Source organism: Pristis pectinata, chromosome 11 (genome assembly GCF_009764475.1).
Source record: "Pristis pectinata isolate sPriPec2 chromosome 11, sPriPec2.1.pri, whole genome shotgun sequence".
Lineage (NCBI taxonomy): Eukaryota > Metazoa > Chordata > Chondrichthyes > Rhinopristiformes > Pristidae > Pristis > Pristis pectinata.
This window is the reverse complement of record NC_067415.1, coordinates 49,396,205-49,412,622: the sequence shown is the minus strand read 5'-3', so window position 1 is coordinate 49,412,622 and position 16,418 is coordinate 49,396,205. Positions and strand designations below refer to the sequence as shown.

The 16,418-nt window shown below is 39.0% G+C and overlaps 1 protein-coding gene across 1 annotated transcript in view; it reads left to right on the top strand.

Moving 5' to 3' along the window:
- zmp:0000001236 (mastermind-like protein 2) overlaps nt 1–16,418 on the top strand; it is a 326,267-nt gene that overhangs the window by 136,735 nt on the left and 173,114 nt on the right. The window lies entirely within an intron of this gene.

Here is a 16,418-nt window from a genome sequence, read left to right as displayed (position 1 = left end):
CAGATTGTGCAATCTTGTGACCACATTGACAAATCAGATGCATGTGTTTACATTCTAAATATGGACATAGAAACTTAAAATAGTGAAAATTAACTCAAAATATGTGACAAAAATATGACAATTGGGAATGTAGTAACCGACAGGAACTGTACAAATTTGTTAATATGGAAGTCAAATATTTTCATCAGTATTTTGCTTTTTGATTGGAATTCAGTGAGTTTTGAATATCTCAGTCCATCTAACCTGGTTCCTCACTCCATTTCAATCTTCAATTTTTCTGCTTGTGTATGGCTAGTAACATTTCAATTCAATTAAAAAAATTGCACATAGATATCACTTATGCTCTGTGACGGTTGAAAGTGCCATGATTTAAACAGAGCATGGAAAACACATGAGCTTCAAGACATTTAATAAGATCAAAACAACTTGGCAGTTTCTCATATCTGTGATCCTCCATAAAAGCGCCATTTGGACTTATTCGTACCTTTTGAACCTGGGGTCATGCTGTGACAATTTGGCTCCTCATGCATGTGTTATTACATTGTGATTTTTCTGTGCCAAAAGTTTGGTTTGTACCAGATTCTGCCTTTTTATTCCTTTCCTCCTACTTCAGGTTAATCACTTCATTTTACGGTTTTTAGGTTTCTGTGTCAACATCTGAGTGATGGGTCTTAGTATGTGATTAGCAAATTTTATGTTGTAATGGTCAGTACCTGACACAACAGTGACTCTCATCCATCCTGTTCAGGCATTGTTTTTAAAGTAGTTTAGTGGATCTGTTTCCCTGGCAGCTTTCTTGTTGGTACAATATTCACTTGATACTCTTATTTCTCTAACTTATTCTTAGCATGGTCTCTTTATTAGCCTTGAAAATGTCAAAAAAAGGTTTATTTTGCTTTTTTGAACCTTTGAACTAACTTGAAATATTTTCCTCTGGGCAGCTCATTTTATGTCGCTAGTTGGAAAGGGCATTGCACTAACTTGGCTCTTAACACACCTTTCAAACTGATTGCATTCAGTGAGAGGAAAAACTAATGGGTGAGCATTTGACTATTGACCAGTCGTGAGTTCAAATCTGAGGGCTGCCTCTCATCACTTTGCTGTTCTTCTGGTCCAGGTTAATGTCACATAGAAATGAGTTGTTCCGTTTCTGGGAACAATTGCCTTTTTGTGCTTCTAAGGGTTAGGTGACACTGATAATGGAAATTTTCCTGCTCATTCTTGCCTTTCTTGACAATGCAAGAACATGCAACACCTGGAAAATGGTAATTAAAAAAACTGCAGATGTGGGAAATCTGAAATAAAACCAGAAAATGCTGGAAAAACTCAGATCAAGCAGCTTCCGTGGAAAGAGAAACTGATGAAGGGTCCTGGACCTGAAATGTTAACTATTTCTCTTTCCACAAATGCTGCCTGATCTGTTGAGTATTTCCAGGTTTTATTTGCATGGAAGTGGTAGTTGGTGGAAGGGGTAGACAGAGACTGCCATAGATCCCTTGTACCTGGAATGCAATTGACTTAATATTGTAAAATGAAAATTTATTATGAATTTCTTGTGATCATTCTTAATTGTTGGATATTTCCTGATGCATCACTGCTTCGCAAGGGTAAAAGCTTTTTACTGACTTGTTTTTAAGTGCTGGACACAATGACTTACTGGGGTAGCTGAAATGCAGTAAAAAGCCTTATTCATTCAAAAAGTTTTTAATATATTTATATGTGTGGGGTGCAGCCATGGATGTAAGCAAATTCATAGATACCAGAATTATTAACCAGCCTCTTGTCTCCATATGCTGAGTGTGCAATGAAAGCTCTCTCTATCCTGAATTTCAGCAGTAGGTAATTAGCCAGATTGTGTTAGAGTGAATGGCAGAAGGTTGTGGATGAATGGCTCTTTTGTTTCTCTAAGAAGGACCTTCTTTACACTTGTGTGCTAGTAGACGGGTGGCGCTGGTTACACTGAGGACCCTTTATCACATTACCGGCATAGAGTCATTGTTGGTGTTGCAGCAATTAGTAAAAATGTGCAGTGCCAGCACCTTTTCCTTCTGCGAACAGGAAACTGTTGAAGAACAGAGAAGCCCCTGATAAACAAATAAGTAATTTGCCAATGCATTTTATTCATGGTCAGTATTTCTGTAAACTGTGTTAAGTAATTTTTATTTCAAATGGAATTAATCAGATTGTGCATCTCAATCCTTTGGTCATTCATTGTATAATTGCATCTGAGCACAAGCATCTTATGAGAAGTTGCCAATACTTGCAAGATTGGACTTGCCGTATGTGTTTATGTCTTTACGATGATTGGACTAGATGTGAGTACATAAAAACTGAAGATTGGAGGTTTGAACAACAGGAAAAAATATTTTGCTTTGATGGGGACAATGCACTTTAAAATGTTATCATCTGATCACGATGCATTCTAAGCAGGAATTAAACTATTGCTTGTAAAAGGTTGCAAAACTCATAAAGGTTGAAATACTGCTCAGCCCTTCTACCTGAGTGCCTAGAAGGTTAAAGGTCCTGTGCACTGACCTGTGTAAAGGATTACTGGGTCACTTGGCCTAAACTGGTATTATTGCTTTGAAAACTGCCTTGTTTATTTAACTTTTTGAAAGGGGAATGTTCACAGTTCCCAACATTTTGCCCCAACCCTCACCATCCCCATCTTTCTCACCTCCCCATGTTTCCTTAACTTCTCTGAGTATTATGCTAAGGCATTGTCTTACTTATTGGGGAAGTAACATTTTAAAGCTAGATTATGCTATGAAAGATAAACTTGCATTATTGTATATGACAATGGTCATTCACCTTCAAAGGGGCATTGTTGGTTATAAAACATATTGAGATAAACTGAGGCAGTGAGAGACACCAATATAAATGGAAGTCTTCCTTTCTGCTTCCTTTGCAGAATTTTGGAATGTAGTGCTTTGAACTTTTATGTGGAATCAAAAAGGGGAAAATAGCTTTCATGTATCTCACATGTAAATCCTGAATGTGCACAATCACTCTGAAGTGCAGAGGGCTTATATTATGGAGGAAAGTATGGTAGTTAATATACACAGCAAGATCCCACAAATAGTAATTTGATGACAGCTCAGTTAATTTGTTTTTGCTTGAAGGATGCTTGTGAGGTATTGGGAGAACACCCAGTTTGTTTGAGGAAAAAATATCACAAGATCTTTAGAAATCATCTGACAAATGGGACCTAACCAACAATATATCAAGACATAAGAGACTTCAGGTGCTGGAATCTGGAGCAACACACAGATACTGGAGGAACTCAGCGGGCCAGGCAGCATCTATGGAGGGAAGTGGACAGTTGACACTTTGGGCTGAGACCCTTCATCAGTCCAGTTCCTCTAGCATCATGTATGTTGCAACAATACATCAATCTGTGAGAACAAAAGGACATAAGAAAATAGGAACAGGAGTACATCAATTGGTCCTCCAAGCCTGCCCCGTCATTCAATGTGATAATGGCTGAACTGCCCCAGGCCTCATTTCCTCTTCTATGTCAGTTCCACGTAGCCCTCATTCAATTCTCTGACATTCCAAAAAATTGTTCACTTCCTCTTTAAACGAGCCCAATGACCTAGCCTTCACTACCCTTCTTGCAAAGAACTTCCCATGCCTCTCAGTCTTAAATGACTGCTCCCTAATCTTGTAACTATGTCTCCACATTTGAGACTCTCCCACTAGTGGAAACATCTCGATATCTACTCTGTTCTGCCAGTCAGAACCTTGTACGTTTCAGTAAGATCATTCCTCATTCTTTTAAATGTCAAAGCATGTAGATCTAATTTCTTTAGCCATTCATGAGAGGACGATCCTCTCATTCCAGTAATTAGCCTGCTGAATCCCTTTTGCACTGTCTCCTATGCCAGTATATTTTTTCTTAAATGGGACCAAAACACCATGGTACTCCAGGTGTGGCCTCCCCAGTACCGTGTACAATTATAACAATACTTCTCTATTTCTAAATTCCAACCCTTTTGCAATGAAGGCCATTATGTCATTTGCCTTCCTAACCCCTAGCTGCACCTGCCTGCTATTGTTTTTTGATTCGTGCACGAAAACATCTTGATCCCTCTACACCTCACTCATCAGCAATCTTTCCCCATTTAGATAACGTACCTTTTAGTTTCCTCCTACTGAAATGCATGGCCTCACATTTTCACATACTAAACTCCATTTGCCAAGTTTTCACCCACTCACTCAACCTATCTATATCTTGTTGTCTTGTAAGCGTAGATAATTTTGCCCAGTGGACCAAACTTATTTTTAAATTGAAACAAATCTTACTCTATTTGTGATAGAAAAGATAATTTTACTTCCTTCTTCTCCCTTTACCCCCTCATAAGACATATACCATTGCAAGCAAAAAGCTGTCTCTCTGGATCAAGGATGACTTGCTTTCTCCACAGTTCTGTGGTTCTGAGGTGGCTGATGAGGCCTATATAGGACCTGAAGACTCTGCCACAGGTGGGGCAGGAGGTGCCTGACATGGCAGAGGGGGTGTGTTATTCAGTGAGGTAGATTGAGAAGGGGATTGGAGTGTCGGTACAGCCTTGCTCAATGCCAGTTTGCACTGATACTGAGTCTGTGATGGATCCATCGATTAGAATCTCAGTTTGCTTGTCATCAAGTGGCAGACATAAGATGGAGATGAATTTCTGAGGGCAAAACAGTTTGAGAAGGATACTCCATTGTCCCTCTTAGTTGCTGAAAGGAAAGTCCTATTGAGGTCAAAAAAACCCTGTATTGTGGTTGATGTTGGTCCTTGAATCTTTCTTGGAGTTGTCCCTTGGTAAAAAACCATGTATGTCTCTTGATGGAATTCAGGTTTGGACTCTGAGAGCAGCTTTTCAGCCACCGGGAGAAAGCAGTTGAGGAGGAGCTTTGTGGTGATTTTCCCTGTGGCAGATGGCAGGGAGACCACGGTCAGATTTCTCACATACTCACCCACAACACACTCACGCAGACCCTAACTTTATCTCTTCATTTTACATCCATTCACAGGCCCTCATCCAACCAACCTGTTCCTAATTGTGTTAATAACTGTCTCCCAGGAAATTCTGGATTTGGCATCAGTGATATTCAGGCCAGTTTTTTTTTTATCCCTCTGTGAGAAATATTCAGCAATGCAGCTGCAGTTGGAAACCCAATGTGCTGGGGTTAGAATGGCATTCCTCAGTATCAGCAGGTGGATATGTTGTAATTTTATGGTTTAATCACCTGATAAAGATTTTACCTGATAACTTTAACTGTTTCTTTAACTTGTCCTTTGATTTTCCTGGTTGAATTTACATGCAGTCAGAAAAAAAACTTCTTGGCTGTAGAATTTAGTTGGATACAGAATTCGTAACCCTAATGCAACAAGAATTATGTGCTGCAAGTTTAGTTGCATGGTAAAATCTAATGAATCAAAGATTAGCACGCCTTTAATGCACTAAACTTCACAGCATTTACAAGCATCAAATCTATTATTTTGGATTTTCAAGTCTAGGCCAACCTTATCCATTAAAGTATACATAATAATTTGGGGGAAAATTATCCTGCTTTATACTGTCTTCTTTCACTATTCGACTTTTGCACAGTCCCCACTGTTAGGTAACAAAGTTGTCTAAGAGATGGGTCCTGGGACTTTCTTATAAATGCAGCCTGGCTCACCAGGCAGTGGCTCTCAGAAAGTATGCTCTGTGAAGGATTTTGCCCTGCTTGCAGCTTTACTTCCCTCTGCAAGTGGAGAGATTTATAATTACAAGTGACAGCTTGCTCAACTTGTTCTAAGGGCCAGTTTCTTATTACAGCTATCTGATCTCCAGTGACACTGATAACTGCTCAACTTGGATTTGGAGTATACTGTGAATTTTAGCAACCATGTTGTTGCTGTGTTAAGCCTGGCTTGTTCTCTAAGTGATCAATTGCTCCCTATCAGAAAGTGGTCTAATTAGAAATATCCTGAGATCACTGAGAGGCTAATTGCTGTTGCTGAATGAAGTTTTATAGATTGGCAGTTTCTCTCAAGTCCCCAACCTTTAACCCTGGTGAGAGGTCAGGCTTTGAAGACCAGACAAAACCAGCAGGAAATATTTCTTCCCTAATATTGCTTACCATTTCTGATGAACTCCAATAGGTGAAATATGATGAACTTAATACATTCCAGTAGATAACTCAAAAAACTTGCAGGGATGGCACAGTGGTGCAGCGAGTAGAGCTGCTGTCTCATAGCTCCAGTAACCAGGTTCAATCATGACCTCCACTGCTCTCTGTGTGGAGTTTGAACCTCTCCCTGTGACAACATTTGTTTCCTTTGGGTACTCCAGTGTCCTCCCACATTCCAAATACATGTGAGTTGGTAGATTAATTGACTGCTGTAAATTGCCTCTGTGAGTATTGTAGGTGAGTGGTAGAATCTGGGGGTAGTTGACAGGGATATGGGTGAATTTAAAAAAATGACAGTTTAGAACTTGTGTAAATGGGTGCTTGACGGATAGCATGGACTCAAAGGACTTGTTTCTGTGCTGTATGTCTCCATAACTTTAGATATATTAAATTTGCATTTATCCTGTCATCTTTTCTGTTATTGGAATGTTGGAAATTCTGACAAGGTTCATTAAAGGCTCATCCTCTGGCAAGATGGTGATGAACTGCTGCAGTCATTGAGGTGCTGATGCTTCTATAAGTGTGTCAGATAGAGAACTACAAAATATTGAAAAGCAAAAACTTTGCAGATGCTGAAATCTGAAATAAACATAGGAATGCTGGAGATAATCAGCCAGTCAGATAGCATCCATGAAGAGAGAAGCAGTTAATGTTTCAGTTTGATGACCCACCTTCAGAACAGTGGTGCAGGCACAATTCTGAGGCTGAAGCTTTGCCTGAAGGAGTTGACAGATCTCAGCTATTTTATGAACTTACTTAGCCTCCTTAAATCTAGCTCTTCAGTCAGCTGCATTTATTATAGGTGTTCCAAGAACTTTCAGAGTTTTAAACAAATCCCTCCCCATTCCACCCTCCCATCTCCTGCCTGTTCAGTGTGGCCCTGCCTTCATGCACTTTACTCCTCCTTGTAGTCAAGCTGGAGATGTAGTGGCACTGCTACCAAAGCTGTCATTTGTTGCACAGAAAAGACATTGGACACCTTTTGTTTTACCTTTCATGAAAGAACTCAGTCAGCTGGTTCTTTCAAACCTGCTGAACTTCTGATAAATCCGCAACAAACCCCACTCTCTGACAGTCCTTCTAAGTAGCATACATTGATTGTGCTGATGTGTTCTTCCTATTGCAAAGACTGTTTCCTTTGTGTGGATCATCTGGAGTAATACACCATTTGGCAGAGCTGGTGTAAAGTTAGCATTATCAGCAACCTTTTCTGAAAACTTACAAGTGCACGCACAACACATGTAGTGCCAAGCTTTTTAATTTGCCAGATAGTTCAAGTAGCACTGAAAACATATGTTCACAATTCACAGATGAAATTCCAAGCAAATCACCATCCGTAGTTGCTGAACGTGGCCCAATTTCACAGCCAGCTGCACTCACTTCCTCCACTGGCATTCTGTGTTTGTCTCCATATCTGGATCAAGGCTGTGCTGTTCTCTGGAGTGGTTCTTCTACTCAAATCCACCCTGACTGGTGATGAACAGATTATTGATAGATGTTGCTTGATGATCATTTGAATGTATTCTTGAAAACAAGGTGTTAATTTTTTGGTTCTTTGTATTTAGTTACTTTGTAGAAAGAATATGTTTGGGTATTTTTCTGCATTGCCAGGTTGATACCAGCACAGGAACTACTTGGCAGGATCAGCATTTATAATGAAAAAATTAAATACCCGCTCTGGTGTATTTATTTTTCATTATAAATTCCTAAATCCACATTTATAATGACGGTTTCCTATGTAAGCTTGTTACATTATAATTCCACTCCCATCCAGTGCAGACATTGCAGTACCAACAGTGGCAGAAGTGTAGTTACAACCTAATATTGATAGACTGTCTACGTAGTCAGTTTTCACTATAAGTGCAAAGCTTTACTTTTATAATGGAACAATAAGAAGGATGGAGTAGATGACTTCAAAATGGAGACTGATTTGTTTTCTCAAATTATTTCCCAGTTTCTCAACTTGCTTTTCTGAAGATTATACTTGGTTGAAATGGCTACATACATTGACTTAGGTATTCTGATACTGATGCATTTGAATTTGTTGTCATTAATGGCATGGCTCAAGGTAAGTTAAATGATGTACCGTTTTATGAACAGGAATATTATTATCAAGCACCATGCTTTGTCCCAGTTTTCAAGTGTAGCGGTATCCCTTTAAAATTACTAAGTCCAATGATTATGTTAACAGGTTGAGTATAGTCAAAATTTAATTGTTTGATAAAGAATTTTGAAGGCTGAGATCAGAGTTTAATTGTTTGGTGAGATAGTTATGAAGAATGAGGTCAATCAGAGTTTAATTGTTTGATGCAGCTGTGAAGAATAAGGTCAATCAGAGTTTAATTACTCTTCAGGCTACAAATAAGTATCCATGTTGAAACAGTAGTCTTCTTTTCTGTCAAGTATGAATACTTCTGATTCTTGACTCCCATCGCAGCAAGATATTCAGTGTTGGTGGAGGGTTTCCCTACATGTGTCTTTCTCTTACCTGAGACCAAACTAATGTTTTGGAGCTGGTGAGGTGCAAGCAATTTACTTACAATAAATTGTGACTTGCTGCCCAAGAAGTGGGTGAAAAATTTAATCCTGTGATCAAAATTGAATGAGTGAGTTAACTCTGTGCATAAGCCCATCAATTAAATATAGGTTGGTGTAGAGGGTATGTCATTGGATTACCCAGAAGCCCCACATCCAAAGCTAAGTTTGATATGCTGTCCATTTTAAATAAAAACTTAGAACAAAACCAAAATAGATTGAGGATCTTTTGTTCTTACTTATATAGATTGACTGATGAATGGTTTCAGCAAATGAACTTGGTTACTTTGTGAAAGGAACAGGAATAACTTCTCAGCAAAGTCTGCTATTAGATTAGGAAATTCTCTACTTAATTTGTACTGTGTTGTTAATTTAAACCAATAATAAAATCATAAACGTGGTGCAAATTTTAATTTGTGTAGTATTTCCTTTTTCTGTTCTATTGTATGTGTGAAAAGATGCTGATCTGTAGCTAATTTTTTGATTTTTCTGTTGCTTTGTTGGAATATATATTTCACTTACAAAATTACAGAATGATACAGTGTGGAGAGAAGCAATTCTACCCATTGTGCTAACTCTTTATTTACTTAGTTCCGCTTCAGAATCTTTCCACCATGTTTTATCCAATTCCTTTGCTTCTGTCACCCTTACAGGTAGTGTGTGCCAGATCATAACAACTCACTGTCATCACTGGTCCATCTGCCAAATTACCTTTTCTGGCAAATGGCGAAAAGGTGTAATATTTTTAGTCATGCTTGTTAAATTACAGTATGCCATCCTACATCTGTTGTCTGTGAGTATGTGGAAGAAAGAGGAATTATGGCTAACCTTGAACTTTATTCACAAATGCCCAGCTTATTATTACCAATTTCTACCATTTTTCCTGCTTTATTTCCAAAGATTCTGCTTGGCAGGGAATGTGCTATGTGAGCTTGGCTACCCAACCCAAGCCCAAGAGAGCCTGGCTGTATCTGTATGGTTTAGATTGGGTTGTTTTAAAATTAATTTCATTCCCTTGGGCTCAGGTCAGATTAGGTCCTTGGGGGTGGGGATGGGGGGTGTCCTTATAAATATAAAAATCTCTGCCATTGCTGATTTGATTGCTCATTGCTACATCTACAATAGGTGACTCTGTGAACTGGCAGTCAAGAGAGAGCACAAAAGGAACTGAGAAGAAGTTGGCTTTTGGGTAGAAGACCCTTTATTAGAACCAAAACTTTAATTCCACCAAAAACATTAACTGTTTCTCTTTCCACAGATACTGCCTGACATGTTGAGTTTTTCTAGCATTTTGTTTTTATTTCAGACTTGCAGCATGAACTGAGACTGGGAGGCAGGCGAGTAAGGGCACAACCTGGGGATAGAGACCCTGAGGGAAGTAACAACAGAAAATGCTGGAAACTCTCAGCAGGTTGGGCAACATTTGTGAAAAGAGAGACAGGGTCGGAGTCAGAGGGATACAGCAGGGAAACGGGCCCTTCGGCCAATCAAGTCTGCACTGACACCAACCAACCATTTACACTAATCCTACATTGATCCTTTTATACTCTCCACATTCTCATCAACACCACCCAGATTCTACCCACTCACCTACACATGAGAGACAATTTACAGTAGCCAATTAACCTGCACGTCTTTGGGATGTGGGGGAAAACCAGAGCACCCGGAGGAAACCCACGCAGCCACAGGGAGAATGTGCCAATCCACGCAGACAGCACCTGAGGTCAGGACCGAACCAGGGTCTCTGGCACTGTGAGGCAGTGGCTCTTCTTGGTTCACACTGTGCAGCTATGTTTCATGTTGGAGACCCTTCATCATTTTCTGCTTTCTTATTTCATATTTCCAGCACTGTAGCTTTTTTGATTTTTCACCCTGAGGGATTTGCCATAGTAAAGCTATTGAAAGCTGCCAGATTGACTGAGCCCTAAGACAGGAAGTTGCCTTTCCCTTGGGGACCTATACTGTGTACTCAACGGCTCCTGACTATGTGTAGCACTCGGGTCAGATATCATAAAGCCTCGGGTTTACGTTGGGTTTGATCTTGGTTATATTGGGTTGAGTTTAGATCAGGTTTAAATTTTCTTCCCAAACACACCTCTCCATGTTACTACCAACATTGTGTTAAAAGTGGAAGAAATTTCAAAATTGTGAACTATATACCATCAGCCTGTAGGAATTGATTTCCAACATCTGTATGCCACAGCAGGCCAAGTCCCACGCATGGCATCTTTGATACGGATTGTGACAAAGACATCTGTGTGAAATGCTACTGTTTTAAACCAGGTTTCAGCAAGTGGAACTGCATAACAGCAAACGTAAGACCATAGGACATAGGAGCAGAATTAGGCCATTCGGCCTGTCGTCTGCTCCACCATTCGATCATGGCTGATTTATTTTTCCCTCTCAACCCCATTCTCCTGCCTTCTCTCCATAACCTTTGATGCCCTAACTAATCAAGAACCTATCAACCTCAGCTTTAAATATACCCAATGACTTGGCCTCGACGGCCGTCTGTGGCAATGAATTCCACAGACTGACCGCCCTCTGGCTAAAGCAATTCCTCCTCATCTCTGTTCTAAAAGGGTGTCCTTTCATTCTGAGGCTGTGCCCTCTGGTCCTAGACTCTCGCACCACTGGAAACCTCCTCTCCACGTCCACTCCACAAGGCATAATCTCCCAAAGGGCTTTGTGAACATTACTAAACAAAGATTCGATGCTAGCCAGATAAGGAGGTATATTAAGAAATGTTTACAAATGGCATGCAGAATCTAGAGCATGAAGATAAGGCAACAGATGCTAGGGTGATGGAAATCAGGAATAATCAGGGTGCCACATGAGGAGGAGTGCAAAGATCTTGGAGGATTAAGGTAAAAGGAAATTTAAAAAAAAATATAGGCAGGGTAAAAAAAATATAGGCAGGGTAAGGCCATGGATTCGAGCACAGGATATGAATTTTAACCGGCTGATTGGACAACCCATCTCCCTCCCACGTTATTTCCTATGGAGCAGGTTCAGTGTTACAGGATAGAAAAAGCCAGCACTTTGTCAGCTGTGGCTCAGTGGTTAGCTGATTGAAAGCTTGCAACAGAGAATCAATCATTTCATCCAGGCTAATACATCAGCCCAGGACTAAGGTAGTTCCTCATTGCTGGATGCCCCAACTGTTAGTTAATCAGCTATTGAGTGAAAAATCCTGTGTCACAGTTTCAAAGAAGAGCAGGGGATTTTTCTGTTTTGTCTGGCTAATTATCACGTCTAAATCATTAAAACAGATTAATTGATCATTATCATATTACTGTTTGTGGGCCCTTGATATCTACAGTTTGGCTGCATTGTTTTCTGCATTGGAATGATGACTGCAGTTCTAAAGTACTATAGTTCATTGACTATAATATGCTTTGGGACATCCTAAAAACATGAACTCTGTTGTATAACTGCAGGTGTTTTATTTCTCTCTGCACATAGTAGTCAGATTTGTTTTTGGCTACTTCTCTTTTTGCACAGTTTGCAGTTGCTCTGATTAAATTCTCTTTTATTGAGTTGTTTAGCTTATGGGTGTGCGTTGTAATGGAGCACATGGGTTTCACTTAGGAAATGCAGTGCAAAAAATAATTTTCATGCAGATGATAAAAATGAAAGTGCTGATCTCAGTACTGAAGGATTCATTAATTCACCAACATGTGTAAAAATAGGAGGGAAGGGAAACACCACCTGGTGAAGTGCAGGTTGCTGTTCAGAAATGGTGTTAAAATATCACAGCTACAGTTTATGTTGAAGTGCAAATAATTCTGTGTGCACACTTGCAAATATTAGAATCACAGAGAGTGGAAACAAGCCTCTTGGCCCACCAAGACCTTGCCAACTATCCAGCACCATTTACACTAATCCCATTTTATTCTCCCCACATTCCAATCAACGCCTCCTAGATTCTACTGCCAGTAGAATAAGGAGAATTTTTGGTGATCAATTAACATACCAACCTGCACACCTTTGGGATGTGGGAGGAAAGTGGAGCAGCTTGAAGCTGGATCACTGGAGCTGTGAACGTAGGAAATGGGACCCTGGTCATTTTAAAGCGAGAGAATAAATGGTGTCCTAATGAGTTGAGCGCAGCACTGGAACCGATGCCCCAGTGAGTCAGATGAGAACGTGGGAACTGGGACCCCGATGAGTTGGAAGGTATTCTAACAAACATTACCTGGTGAGCCAGATGCAGAACTATCAGCATTTCCAAATAGAGAGTGGATTATTGGAGTTTTAATGTAGTTGCTTCCACATTTTTTTTAAAAAACATGGATTTCTTTTTGGAAAACAGCAAGCAGATTGCTGCATTGTAAGAAAAATGATCTTTGCCATGGTGATGCTGACTAGCTTCCTTCAGCATTTAAAGAAATAAAACTCTTAATGAGTGGCAGCTGCTTAACTCTGATGTACTAGACCATGAGTTCTTAAATTGGGATGTTACCAAAGTTCACTGGGGTTTCCCAACAGTGAGTTGTTGGCTTTGTATGGCATGCTGATAGCTGGTATTTTTCCTGCCAAACTCCTAAAGACAATTGAGGAGTGTTTCTGAAAACAACTAATTACTTAAATGCACAGTTCATTGCGGAAAGTGCACTACCATCTTTCAGCAATTTTCCAGTCCTATCACCCAACAAATTGCAGCTAACAATGACCAATTTGCATTTTGTGATCCAGGGAATAATAGCTCAAAGTAGCAGTATCCATTTTTTTTAAAAAAATGGACAAAGTTTTCATTGTAGTCATTTTAAAGGAAAATTTGACACTTTTAATTCCAATATTTTTCTTTTCTTTCTTAACCCTTTTATTTAACTTATGGCAGAAAATAATCATTCATCCTCCAAATTATATGCAATTTAAATTTTTTTTGAACATGGATGTTCTCAGTTGAGTCTGGCTCTGCCAATACCTTAATCACTGCAGACATCTATTTTCTAGAAATGATAGGGCTGATCTGGGGCTGCAGCCAGGCTACAACTAATTTTTTTGCTCAATGATAAGGTTAGTTGTTGTACCACTGTATCATTCTGGTCAAGAACAAGTGACAAGCTCCTTACTATCTAAGCATGAAATCCTTGTATGTATATCTTTGTATGATTATCTATTAAATAGTACTGTCCCTTTTTGTAAGACACATTCTTAGAGGTTTCTATAGGAACACTTCTAATTGTCTTTTTCACAAGAGTATAGTCTGTTATTCTGCTTTACTTTGCTCTATCCACTCTTTAAGGTCTATTGTCAAAGATAAAAGTTCAGTAAACTCCTCTATCAGAGAGTACAATGGCAACATGAGGAGGTTATGTAGTTTTCATAACAAATATGGATGTAAATATATTACAATAGTAAAACATGGTCCACAATGCATACAAAATAAGACTCTCCACAAATAAATCACACAAAGAGCATTATCTTTGTTTTCATACTATATACATTGACCCAGTAAAATACTTCCACATTTGTGTATAAGGTTACATGCAGATGACCATTGTGATCTTAGTTTCTTCTTTTGGTTCTTGCTCCTTTTGTCTTGGAGAAATTAAATTACAAACCAAATCTGCTGATTATGTAGATTCAATTGTATCGTGTTTATTCAGTAAAAATGATTTCATTTGGGGCATGCTACTTCAGTGTTTGCATAATACCGTCCTTGTGGTTTCTTACTTTGAGTTTAAGGGTGGATTTATAATCCAAGGTTAAATTTTTATTTATCCATGCAGTTAATTGATTGGAACTCTTCATTAAAAAAACATTTATTATCATCTTTCAGCTGCAGTGTGAGTGAAGAAACCATCGTGTTGTTTTGACTTGCAACAAAATGTCACTATCAAAGTTTTAAGGGGAAAATAAAGTATTACAGGAGTAAACTTATTCCAACTACTTGGAGAAGCTTTTAGAAGCTATCATCTGTTGATATTGCAGTAAATCAGCCAGGTGTCTCAACTCCCCCATACTCCCCTCACAAAAGCTGTTTGAATAAAATGTTAGCAGTACAGAAAAAACCAGCAAGCAGGGAAAGGAAGCTTGGGCCTTTATGGAGTCTTTTTGAGTTTTTGAAGTCCTTGAAACTGAACAATACAGTACAGGAGCTGTTAATGTGTCGGACTTGGTTGCTGGAAATGGTGCCAAAATGTAAACGTGTTTATACTAAATTTCTTGCCAGGTGTCCAGTTGTTTTGGAGCTTCTCCAGCTCTCCAGAAAGTACAAGAAGATGGATTGGCTTTTGTAACTTTTAAATTTTATTGTTTGAATTTCTGAGAGATCTGAAAAAGAATGTTAAAAGATGGATCTGAAGATATTTCATACATGGCTACAATTTTCTTTTGTCAACACATTCCCCTATTCCGGAGGGCATTGAAGCACCGTTCAAAATGCATGCAGTCCTTGGGTAACCTTTCCCAGTGGCTATACTACTTTAAACCTAAAGCATTATTATTAGCAGGTGTTTCAGCATTGGCAGAAGAGGGGCATTTCAGTTGGGAGATTCCATTTATACAAATGTGTACTTACAACCAGGGTCACAGGACACTTCTGGAGTGGATGAACCCTGGCTTGTTGTCCTCCATGGCCTACTTCTCTGGCCAAGAGCAGCTAACATGGTAAGGGTCTTTATGTTGCTTATGAGTCAGTCCTCTACCATGTAGCACATTTATTCATTAAGCCATGAGGACTTGGGCTTTCTGATCCCAATTTTCACAAGATTACTTGAAACAACCATGTTGTGTAGCTTCATGCCATACTAGATACAGTACCTGCTGTGATGTGCTGCACATGCAGCGGTATCCATGACTTTGCAGCAGGTTTTTTGTTTGCCATTAAGTACATTAAGATATTTTTTTTCTCTCTGTCAAAAGCACTCAGTGTAAGTTGACATTGTTGTTTTTGGAGCAAGTTGTTCTATGAGCTGAGTCTGTCTGCATATTTCTAAGTGTGCACTGTTACCCTGTTAAAAGTCCTTAAGACTAATTGTGATGAAGTGTGTGTAAGGGGTAAACAAAATGGATATGTCCCTTCTAGCACTAATGGGTTTAAAAGGTAAACAGGCAGCCTAAGCTAACCAGCATGGATATGAAGCCATGATGACTGTGTTTCCTAATGTCTCAAAGCAGTTTCTTCTGCTTTGAGCAAGGCTTGTAGCTATTACTCTAGTATTAATGATTAACACATTATTAAGCAGACTCTGCAGCTTATTGAACATAGAGAATGGGGAGAGATGAATACGGCATGTTTTTATTGAAGCAGGAGGACAAATTGCACACTTTCTATATTGTGATATCATCAAAATAAACTGGTGAGTTTGATTTTACAATCAAAATAGTACAGGATTTGAGCATTGTTCAGTTATTGTATTTCGATACCTGCTACTTAGCAAACTGTGACAAGTTGTACGTTATATTTTGGATAAATAAATGCACATAATACCAAGATTAAATGGCAGATGAGATGAAGGCAATTACGTGAAGTAATTGAGCTGTGTATTATCTGTGATTAATGCACAGCCTCAGTAATTACTTGCTATTATGTTTTGTCAACACCTTTGAAATTTAATAGGTGATTCATAAAATGGAATTACAATGTGATTTGAGACACTGTAGGAATACTTTCTGCTTAATTCAGATTGGAAATACCCAATGTTAATAAATGCGTGGGTTAATATATGGTTATGTGCAGACTTTTTAAAAAAAATGCATTTAAG